Raw genomic sequence first — 9413 nt, forward strand, 5'->3', positions numbered from 1 at the left:
AGTTGGAAGAGACCTTCGAGATCATCATGTCCAACCTGTTATCCAACACTAATCAACTAAACCATGGCACCAAGCACCCCATCCAGTCTCCTCCTAAACACCTCCAGTGATGACAACTCCACCACCTCCCTGGGCAGCCCATTCCAATGGGCAATCACTCTCTCTACGAAGAACTTCCTAACATCCAGACTAAACATCCCCTGGCACAGCTTGAGACTGTGTCCTCTTGTTCTGGTGCTGGTTGTTGATTTCCCTGCCCCCTGCTCAGAATTAACTGTATGTGCCTGCTGGAATGATGCACACTTTACTCACAGAACTTTCCCCTTGAAGACCAGGTTGTCTGATTACAAGCTAGGCTTTTGAACCTGAATTTCAGCAGGCTCCCTCTTTTAGGCCTCAAGGAAAAGCAAAGCTGGCATCATTGGCACATGAAAGTGGCATCATAAGGCTCTGGTTTCCCAGGACTGGTGTTAGAAGAACCCTTAATGGCCAGTATTTTCCAGCCCTGTTTGCTAACTCTTTCCTATCAGCATTACGTAAGATGTGATTTGGAGCTGAATCTTTGTGCTGTTTCCTGTGCCAGGGAGATGACTCACTTTCCTTGCTGCAGCTGTAAGACCTGATGGAGCCAGCCTAGAGGGACTCCCTCACCCAGGAGGAACAGTCACCGCCAGCATCTCTGTCCTCAGCTGAGACTACGTGGCCAGGCCATGTCTGCAGCCGCCTGCTCCTTGATACATCTCAAGCATCCTGCCTCCCACTGCCAGTATAAACTGGAATCCATCCCATCACCAATTCAATCCTGAATGCAAGGCCCACCAGACTTGGGATTTTCAGCATGCCGCAGAGAAGCGGCACTTTCCTGGTCCTGAGATTCAGCACCGCTGCAAAATCCTCAGAAGGTGGTGAGGGATGCCTGTCATGGTTTCTGTAATGTGGGGGAAAGGCAGGAAAGCTGAGGAACAGGACAGGGACATGCTGTCCTCTATTTTCATGAGCATATTCTTGACCACGGAAACCTGGATCACACCTTCCAGGAGGGGAAGGAAAGGACTCGCTGTACTCAACACACTCCAGCTCCATCGCGAAGGGATTGTCAGAATCTTTCTAAGATGCTCTTGTTAAATATGAGGCTGCTGCCCTGAAAGAGCTGCTGGAACCTTTGCCTCTCCAAACACCATCTCTGAACAAGTCACACACCTTCTTACCAGAGGCTGGCTCTATGCTGCTGTTTTCCCACAATTTCAGGGTTTTACAGTCAATGTTCCTCATTTTCCATGTCATTAATCTCTGTGGGCCCCAGCTCCAAGCAGGCTGGAAGCCAAATCCTGCCAGACAGGTTCCAAGTGAAATCAAAGTTGTCTGGAAAAGAAGAAAATTCAGCTGAAAATTCAAAAAGCACGTGAACCGTAAGCTGGCTCTCACCAACGGCACAGCAGGGCAAGTGCGAGGCTGCTCCAGCCAAGAAAGTTTTGGCGGCAGCCAGTGCGCCTTTTCCTATTCCACTTGACTTTTTCAGCCACCAGCCAAAATATGAAGTGTTTGTTTGAGCTAGCCATCTTTAATTTTGCCCAAGGAAAACAAAACAAACAAACAAAAAAATCCCCAAGCAAAACTGGGAGATTATATTGAAGTTCTTCAAGAAAGCTTTGAGAGCTGCTGCTGAGTGCTGCCAGCCAATGCATTTTCACAGCAGGTTTTGCAGTGGTTTTTTTTGGTTTGTTTTCTCTGTTTGGCATTTGAGCTGCTTTGCTGTGAAACTCCAAGGGCCCAAAGCTGAGGTTGACACAAGTAAAAATTCCTTTCAAATAGGGCAAGAAAAAAGAAGAAACCTGTCTTCCCATAGGACAATGGAGAAGAGAAGACCAAAAACTCTCTCACCTGGAGATCTCCAGAGGTGTCCTACTGCCTTCAACACCAACCCTCCTCACAGCTTCTGCAGGCTGCTCATACACTTTGTCTCTTCGTCAGAGGATGGGGCTCAGCACTGCAGGGATAATACCAAACTTCACCTTTCTTGCAAGCTGCAGGTGACTCAGCATGACATTTGCCCCTCCCCTCCCCCCCTTTTTCTACTTTTTTCCCCCCAATTACTCTAAGTTTGAGATTTAGGCAGGAGGAGTGCCTGTTATTGGGAGGTGATTTGCTTTCAGGAATGTCTTTCCAGCATTTTCACACTGGTGGGGTGGCACTCAGGGTTTTGGCATGGGCTTTGCTCAACCTTCACACAGACTGCACAACACATGCCAACACTGCTTCAACTGCCTGGACAGCGGTGCCAGCTGTCCTTAGGTGATGGCAACTACCCACCAGCTGCCCTACCAGTGAATGCAGCTACATCAGACCCCAAGACAGAAATGGAGGTGTCGTGTTTTTCAACTGAAAGGGGGTTGAGGGCTGCAAAGTGGTGTCTTTGTGCGTTATTTTCCTCCCTTCAGAAACAAATGTCAGCATGGTTTAACTAGAGGAGGTGTATGGCACTGCACCAGAAATAAGTTCCAAAACAGACCAGCAGCACCATCACACTGAGCTGAGATCTTTAGGAACAGGGGCTCTGAGAGCCTGTGGTGTGATCTGTCGCGCTCCACACCAGCTCTCTCAATAGAGCGAATCCGAGATGCACTTTGGAGGAGTCCTAATGAAATCTGCAGATACTTTACTGCTCTGGTTGGATTGCTCTTTCTTCCCTCCCCCTCTATGCCTCCTCAAAACAGATCTTGGAAGCAGCCTGGGATACTTAAGTCCTAAGTCCTGCCTTTCTTGACTCACAAAGGGAACCAAAAGGAATTGTTTTGAAATAACAGTGCAAATCAAATTACCCGTCGCAGATAAGGGGGAGAGAGGTCAAAAATGAAAAGGCTTTAGATGAAAGAAGAATTAGCCTGCAACCCACAAGGAATAACTCAATACAAGTCTCATTTTCAGCACCCCCAGAATCTGGCGCAACAGAGGTCCCTAATGAAGCCCAACAGACAAACCTGGCCAAGACAATTTGTTATACCTCTGAACACAGAGGCATTTCACCAACCACATGCTAAGCATCAACCATCCTCCAAAATGGGAAAAGTATATCAACGTATTAGAAGCCATCATCAATCAGCCCAGAGGAAACCAAGCAGCCCAGATCAGGTTCCAGTCAGAGCTATGGGAAGCCACTCTGTGGTTTGAGTTTGCAGATACTCGGCAGCCTAGTGCATACCTCCTCCAGGCTGCATCCCTTGGAAGTTGTGTTGGGGACCTGGCTGCTCCTGCCTGCAGACATCCTCTTGGCACCCAGGCCAAAAAGAGCTAGGAGTTGGACTTTGCATACCCTCCCCTCTTGGCTGCACCAATGTTTGCCCGGCATTCCCCAGACTTGGCAGGGTTATTAATGGGCTTGGGACATGCCTGAGGCTCACAGCAGAGCTTTTCCACCATCTCTGCTTCAGCTTTCCTCCCTTTCACAGGACAAGTTCTCTCCACCTTTCCCAAAGACATATTTTATCCTCTTTGGTCACAATATTCCATCTCCTGGAACACAGAAGAAAACAATTCAAGACCAGACCCAATGCAGCCCGATCAAGGCTGGGTTTGTCTTGGAGGCCAGGCGGGGACCCTCGTCAGTGCCGAGACCCACCTCCTGGATAAATGGGCTCCAGAAATTCCTGTTGCTCACCACCGAATGAACCCAGCCAGTTAAAAGGCAGTTGCTAAGCTTGTTCTGGCTGTATTATTCATGGGGATTGAGGAGGATTTCAGGCATTGCTCTGTGCAGTGGGGAAGGAAGAATTTTTTTTCCCTTTTTTTCTCCTTGAAACTAAAACATGTAATTGGAGTGAAATTTTGAAAGCTTTCTCAAGGACTCTGGGTATTTAATCATCTTTAAAGCACAGGAATTGCTCTCCATTCCCTTCCTGATTTAATGGGAAACAGGTCTCTTGTTCCTTCAGGCCTCTGAAACTGATGACCGTTTGGTAATTGTGCCTTGAAATGCATAATGCTGTCTGTACCTACATCCACCTAAATAAAACAAACCCCTCTTTTTTCAAATGGCATTTCATTTGCAGATTCCAAACCTTTCCCACTTGGGCCACAGGAATGAATTAATGGGAAGAAAAAACTAGGCAAAAATTACTCAGAAGGCCTGTAATAAACCAGGTAAAGGGCACCTGCCTGGGGCTGGTTCACATTGATGTTCTGTTTGAGAGACCTGACCTGTACAGAAAGAAATGTTTTCCCCACTGCAGCCATGCTTGCAGTGCAGGACTGAGCTTTTTGGGTGGTTTTGTTCAAATGTCCATACACTCCCTTCAGAGAAGCAGAAGTTGAGCCAGGTAGAGAGGTCCTGTAGCAAGGGAGCCATGCATGCCACCACCTATTCTCAGGGCCTGGCCCACTGCGTCTTGTTAATGCCACTTAAGCATTTAACGCCATTTAAGTTAATGCCATTTAGGCATTTAATGTGCTTCAACTATGGGAAGTGAAGGGAGGTTCACTTTTACCTAGTGGATATCTGGAAGACACCTGGCTCATCATTGCAGTCTCTCAAGCCTAAGCAGCAGTAGTGTTTCTCACACAGAGCCTTGCTCCTAGGCTGGAAGATGCAAAGCATAAGCAGTACCTTAGTCTGGAGGGCAAATCTGAGCCACTGCCATCGGTCAAGACTAGGTCCTTGTCACCAGCAGCCCTGCTCCTTCTCCTGGCCCTGCTTCATCTCCTGCCCCATCTGTTTTCCTTTCAACGGTAAAAATCTGTTTTAAGCTGGAATAATGCACTGTGCTGCCCACTGCTGCAGGGGCTGGAGTGGTGGGTGGCTGCCCTGTCAAGCTGGGCTGGGAATATGCAGGATGCTCAGGGACCAGCTCCCCATGCAGGTGGCTATGATGGAAACCAGATCCTCGCCTTTCCCACTGCCCTGAACAAAACCCCATGCCTCTCCCAGAGACATTCTTGATCCCTTTCTGAGCTCAGAATGTAAAGCACACTATGGCAGTGTGCCCAGCACTAGGGAACCCACAGAGATGATGCCTACCCTCCCTCTGTGCAGGGTTTGAGGGTCTTCCAGCCAAGCACCAGTTTCTTATGCCCTAGGCTCTGGTTTTCTGGGCACTCCTAGGTTTGGGTAGCATAAGAGAGTTCGAGAAACAAATACAAGCCCTGTGCAGACACCTCCCAGGTGGCTTCCCAGATTTCCACATCCTTACAATCAAAAAGTAATCTTATAGTCCAACCTGATAAGCCCCTCAGTGAACATGGAGATGATGCCTTTTACTCATAGTGTGTAATTAGTTTCTCTAGATGTACTTTATCCCTGCTGAAGTCTTTCATTAGTGCATCCAGGGAGACAGTATTTGCACAGCTGGGAAATACAAATATATTCTCAGTCCTCAGCAGAAACTGGTTTTGGTAAGCTATGCTGTTGCAAAAAAGGCAGACTGTGACTTCCTTGCAGCCTATAGAGTTGGGGTTTTATCACTTTCACTATTATTACGATTATTATTATTGTTATCCCACAAACACAACCCAGGTGAGGAGCCCTGGTATTTACACACCCCTGGATGCTTGCTCCTCATCGATGTTCCCTGAGCATCACCCACAGGAGCAGATTTCCATTCATGGATGGCTTGCCTTTGCTTTTCATGGCTTTTTCTTCCTTCTGGTTTGTACCACTCTTGAGCCAAACCTTTACAGCTCCTCCCACTGTGCCCTTTCCCTCGTTAAACTGTCTTTATCTTGACCCATGAGTTTCCTCACTTTTACCCTTCCATTTCTCTCACGTTCTCCTGTGGGAGCGTAAGAGTGGAGGATTAGCTGCCAGCCAAGGTCAGCCCACCACAGCATTTTAGTACCTGTAGAGGCCTGAACAGAGGACTAACAGTATAACCTGTCCTCACGAGGCACATCTAGGACTCACATTAGGTTGTTCACATGTTCATTCAGACCTGCAGCCATCAGTACAGTCTTAGCAGCAGATGCCATCACCCTTTGGGGCTTCTTGGGAAAACGGACAGTGGTTTTGATTATTCCTATCTATCTAATGCCTGTCACAGGACACCTTGACTGAGTATTCTTTGCAGGCATGGTCTGCAAGGCATTTCTTTTCACTTTGAACCTCTCTGCTGGCAACAGGCATCTTCATTCAAACACTTGGATTATTACAGCCATACTCTACTGCAGGCTGTAAGGGTGATTGCTAATTCCCATCCAAGATGGCTCCATCCCATTGCTCTGCATTCACATCACGTACCCCCATTTGGCCAGCACCTGGTTTTCCAGAGTCTCTGAACTGACATTTTGCACACTGTCTGCATTTGCTTCACCTAGAAGCAAACGCTTACGAGCATGAAAAAGTCACTCTCTTGGTAGAATTAGTGTAGAGTCTTTGGGTATTCATAGAATGGTTTGGTTTGGAAGGGACCTCCAAAAGTCCTCTAGTCCAAGTGAACAGGGACATCCTCCATTAGATCAGATTGCCCCAGACTCAAGCCTGACCTCCAAGGACAGGGCCTCAACTACCTCCCTGGGCAGCCTGTTCTGGTGTTCCACCATCCTCATGGCAAAGAACTTCCTCCTAATGTTCAACCTAAATTTGCTCTTCTCTAATTTAAAACCATTTTCCCTTGTCCTATCTCTACAGGCCTTTGTAAACAGTCTCTCTCCAGCCTTCTCGAAGGCCCCCTTCAGGTACTGGCAGGCTGCTATTAGGTATTCCTGGAGTCTTCTCTTCTCCAGGCCATCTAGGCCCAGCTCCCTCAGCCCATCCTCATTCCAGTCCCTGAATCATTTTCATGCCCTCCTCTGAACCACCTCCATCAGATCCATGTCATTCCTGTGTTGAGGGCTCCAGAGCTGGACACAGTACTCAAGGTGAGATCATACCAGAGGAGACTGAAGTGGCAGAATCACCCGTCTTGACTTGCTGGACAAGCTTCTTTTGATGTAGCCTAGGATGTGATTGTCCTTCAGTGCCTAGCCTTGTGTTCCTGCAGCCTGTCTACAGCCCCTTGATTCAGCTTGTAGGATTTCTCAAGTTAAATTCCTTTCCTACGTGATGTTTCTTTGGCATTCTGTTAACATCTTGTGTAGGTCACTGCTGTTTGCAGGCGGAACAAGAGCATGAGCTTCACGTACTAGTCACACATGCTGGCTGGTCCTACCTGATTTGATCACAGAAAGAGAGATTGACCATGGGAATGGGCTGCCCAGGGAGGTGGTGGAGTCACCATCACTGGAAGTGTTTAAAAAGAGACTGGATGAGGCACTTAGTGCCATGGTTTAGTTGATTAGATGGTGTTGGGTGATAGGTTGGACTTGATGATCTCAGAGGTCTTTTCCAACCTGGTTAATTCTGTATTCTGATTTTTTTCTAAATACACTATTTTTTTCCTCTAGCTCTTTACCTGAGTGGCCCTAAGTGCATCCTCTTGCTGAAATACCACCTCTTTGGGGATGACACTCTTGAAAATGGCAATTTATGCCCTCCCACTTACATGATACTGGGATTATACCAACAGGATGTGAAATTGTTGCTTTTCCTTTATGCTGAGGAAATCATGCCACTCATACCCATGAGAGCAGATTTCTGCTACCCTGTCCAGGCTTTGGCCTTTCCTCTCATATGGAGGCAGAAAACTCCTAAATTCCTGGACATGACCCTGTTACTGCACCTTTTCATCAGGTGTTTTCCTCAAGGGGAAACAGTATGAATCATCTCCCAGTCCCTCCCCTCCTGGAGCTTGAGCTCAGCTCCCAGTCTCCTTGCAACACACTGGAGCACCTAACCCAGTCCCCTTCCTGGGAGGATGCCAATGTCCCTGAGCACCTGGCTTCTAACACAGATGCTAGTTTTCCCAGCATGATTATGACCAAATTGGTGTTTTCCCTAAAGTTGTTGCTACTTAAAAGCAAGTGCACTTCAGTTCCCACTTACTGAATCCCACTAGTAATTCTTTGCATAGCAACAGTTGCTTTTGTAGCAGAAAGCCCTAAGCTGAACTTTACCTGGAAAACAGCAGCCAGGCTTCTTGGAAAAGGACCACAGGAGAGAAAACAGCTTTTGGAGCCCGCTCTGTTGTGCAGTTCCCAGGGCTCACCTGCCCAAGGAGAGCAACCGCAGCCTTGTGCATACAGATACCTGCCCTCAAGGGAGCACCAAACCCACTTCAGCCTGCCCTGGAGGAAAGCAAATTACACTTCATGACAGCTTTGCAGATTACACCCAGATTCTTGCCTATTAAGATCCAGGGAGGGAGAACAAATGAGTTCCCAACTCCCTTAGTGATCTTCTGAGCAGCTCATAAGAGATCAACCATGCACCAGCCCTGTGAGAAAGTTTCCACCCAGCACAGATCCAAATTCCATCAATAAAAGCAAGATGTCTTGCTGGCACAGGCTTGAACTCTTGCCTGCTGTGCACTCAGGCTGTATGCTTAATACTGGATCCTGTTGTTTCCCCTGCAGCACTCCTGTATTGCTACAGAGACATTCATTTGAGGCACAAAGCCTTGACTTGTTGCCCAGAGTTGAAAACAGCTTCTTTCTCCTTTAAAAATAACCTTTAAAGAAATTTAATAATAATAAAAAACAGCATCTAAGCATGAAGGTGCCTCAGTAAGGGTTTGAAGCAGCCCCCACCCTGGTGCCGGGCTAGGAATCCATCCCTCGCACCCAGCCATGGGCAGCCACCAGAGGAGCTAGTACAGAACCACCTCAAAGGGCTTGGGGCATATTCATTGCAGTGGAACAGTATTTTCTTTAGGATTAATAGATTCCTGGCTGTAAAAATTTCCATGGCTAAAGCAGAAGTTATTGAAACATGTTATTACATTCCGAGAGACCATGGTGTAGGTACCACCCTGTGGTGGAGTTTAACCCTCCCTGTTGCACTGTGTTGCATCTACGTGCTCATGGTGAGAAGGAAGCCCAGAGCACTTTGTGTGAGATTAGGGTAGCTCTGTATGGCAGATGCATTGGCAGTCCTCATACATCAACACTCACAGCACAGGTCGTCTTCAGCAAGCTGCATGCTTGGGGGTGGACCAGTAGGTTTTAAGCATTGGATCAGGAGGAGGGAAAAGTATTGTTTCAGTCATGGATAATCAGATACTGGGAGTCCTGAGGATGTCAAAGGAAGTCCTGTCAAAGCCTGCCTTGCAAAATATCCAGTCTCTGCACTTTCAAACAGTCTCCTCCATCATCCTAATGTGTAGGGCCTCAAAATCATCACCCAGCAATGAACCCATAATGCACATTTGGCTTCGTAGAGCAAGACCTGGAACTTCTTAAAGGATTAGCAGCCTCTGAAAAATGCACTGCACAGAGACTGAAATCATATTTGAAATGACTCCCACACCCCTGAAACAAGCCTTCTGCCTCAATGCTGTAAGGGCTGGGCCCAGTGCTAGGATTTCCCAGCAGTCAATTAACTTCCCAGC

The sequence above is a fragment of the Melanerpes formicivorus genome, unplaced genomic scaffold (genome assembly GCF_026170545.1).
Source record: "Melanerpes formicivorus ecotype bairdi unplaced genomic scaffold, bMelFor1.0.p_v2 SCAF_5, whole genome shotgun sequence".
Classification (NCBI taxonomy): domain Eukaryota; kingdom Metazoa; phylum Chordata; class Aves; order Piciformes; family Picidae; genus Melanerpes; species Melanerpes formicivorus.